This window comes from Belonocnema kinseyi, chromosome 4, assembly GCF_010883055.1.
Source record: "Belonocnema kinseyi isolate 2016_QV_RU_SX_M_011 chromosome 4, B_treatae_v1, whole genome shotgun sequence".
In the NCBI taxonomy this organism is placed as follows: Eukaryota; Metazoa; Arthropoda; class Insecta; order Hymenoptera; family Cynipidae; genus Belonocnema; species Belonocnema kinseyi.
This window is the reverse complement of record NC_046660.1, coordinates 32,987,008-32,989,811: the sequence shown is the minus strand read 5'-3', so window position 1 is coordinate 32,989,811 and position 2,804 is coordinate 32,987,008.

Below are 2,804 nucleotides of genomic sequence, written 5' to 3'. Positions count from 1 at the left end.
CACCTTCGAAAATCGGATTCAGGAGGCCAAAATACATAAAAATAACTTAGGTTCCCTCACGGACATTGAAGGGCCACGAAAACCCCCCTTGCTCCTAGACTACAAGGAAGCATCACGTTTCACGAGAGAAATAATTGAAAAATTATTTCTAACTAGTCGCCATACATAAACTTGACGGATAATTGCAACCCAGATTAAAGTGGCTGTCCGAAAGGCCCTCTGTTTAAGCATTTTCATGACCTCATTTGATTGGGTGAATTGAAGTGATTAATTTGTGTAAATAAATTATGTGAAAACTTAATTTTCTCAAGTTTTCTTTTCCCCAGGACATTCTGCATTGAAATAAGGGACGAGAATGAATGAAAATCATAATTTGTGTTCATATATTTCAGATAATTTTAATTTAGAGTGGTAGTGAATGATTCCTCTTTAGAAATAGGAAAAATAGATAATTAACTTACAAAATACTTTGCTTAGTTAATCTGACTTAGTTGGCAGAACAATTTCAAATCTAATTTCAATACTAAGCATTAAAAACTGATTTTTTTTACAAAATTTTAAGCTTAAAATCTTTAAACTTGAATAGTTTTAAATTATGTTTTTAAACGTTTTTAATGGTAAATTTCTCAATTATTTAGGGTTTTTAATTTGAAATAACTTGAAGGATTTAGTTCACGATTGTTCTTTAAAGTTAATAAATTATCATTTTTATTATCCACGTTTAAATTAAAATATTTATTTTCTCTCACTGGTCAATTTTCATCAAAAAAGATGAATTTTCCACTCAAAACATGATGTTTTTACTGAAAAAGAAAAATTATCAACAAAATCCAAGAATTTTCACGGAAAAAGTTAAATTTACATCCAAAAAAGTTTAATTTTCAATGAAAGATGGGTATGCAACCAAATAGTTAACTTTCCAACGAAACAGGTAAGTTTTTAACTAAAACAAACAATCATTAACAAAAAAATAAATTTTAAACAAAGAAGTTCAAAATTAAATCAAGTAGATGAATTTATAACAACAACAAATTAATTTTCCTTTAAAAAGATTAAATTTATGCCAAAAAACGACGGATTTTCAATCTCCTACCATAAAGTTGAATTTTCAAGTAAAACCGATTATTAATCAACCAAAAAATCAAATTTCCGACAAAATAGTTTAATTATCAATCAGACAGACGAACTTTCAGATAAAAAGATAAATCATTAAGCAAAAAAATGAATTTTTCACCAAGCATGTCAACTTGAAACTAACAAATAAGAACGGTCAACCAATCACGAAGTAATTAAATTTTTAGTTAAGAAAATTAATCTTCCACAAAAAAATGTGCAACAAAATATTCAAATTTTTATTAAAAGAAATGAATTTTAAACTACAACGATTAACCCTCATTAATAAAAATTAAATTTTAACCATAAAAAACGGATTTTTAACCAAAGAAATAAATGGTCAACCAAAAAGATAAGTTTTTCATGAAGAACATTAATATTCTACAACAAAAGACAAGTTTCCAACAAAATGCATGAGTTTTGAACAAAAATATTGTATTTTTACATTATCATCATTTATGATTGAGAAAGTATTAGAATTGTCGGAAATTTGAGATCACACTTTTTCAATCAATTTGAAGCCGAAAAACGCACGACATGAAAAAAAGTCAAAAGAAGAGAAACATTTATTTTTGAAAGCTCTCAAAGATTATCATAACAAATTTTGGGATTTTCTTCAAAAATCGAAAATTCAAATTTTGATTGCACAAAAAATAATGGAAAATCAAAAATTCCATTTTGTGGGCAAACTATGTAGGATACGAAAAAAAATGGTTATCCCAAAAAACATCTAAAGTTTGGTTAAGAATCACCTTTTGATAGGACACCTACTTTTTGTTTTATTCGTGAAAAATAACGTTGAAAAAAAATAAAATAAAAAAAATGTGCGGAAAAACGACGAAAGTTACGAGAAAAAAATCCAAAAAAACCTGTTTACAAATGTCTGTCGGAAATCGAGCGCGCAGCGCGAGTATCACGATGAGAATGTGTACCTCAAATCCTACAGAGCTTTGAGAAACTTAATCTTTGACTATACTTAATTAAGTAGACAATTCAAAATATGAAGACGCATATAAATACTGCCATCTAAAAGAGATCTTTTTGATAAATTTTTTTGCAAGCATTCCAAATGCAAAGAATAAATATCCGAGCGCAAAGCGCGAGGTAACCTATTATCGAGCGCGAAGCGTTAGATTCAACCGTCGCGCGCCTTAGGCGCCCTCAAATTTGCGAGCCGCGCGCGTGGCGCGCGATGAGAATGTGCCCGCGAAGCGCGCAGATTTCTTAATTAAAACATTAATTTTAAACAACATACATGAATTTTTAACTAAAATAGATAAATGTCCAACTAAAACTATGATAGTTATAAAAAACAAATAAATTAAATGGCATACAAACAAAACAGTTACATTTTTTTAACTAAGGAAATTAAGTTTCAACGAAATACGTAAATTCTCAACTAAAAAGATAAATTTTCAAACAAAAATGGAGTAGATGAAAATTTTAGTGAAAAAAGTAATTACAAAAAAAAACGAAATGGCAAAAAAATATTTTAATTAAAAAAAGGGGTTTCAATGCAAAATATGAATCATTAACTAGAACAATGAATTTTTAAACAATTTCCTTTCATTTTCAACTAAGTTGTTGAAATTTTTACGAAAATGTAAAAGCTGATATTTCAGCTAAAAAAGATTTTAAATTGAAACTAAAAACAGTGAAATTCAAGCAAAGAAGGCAAAATTTTCAAGAAG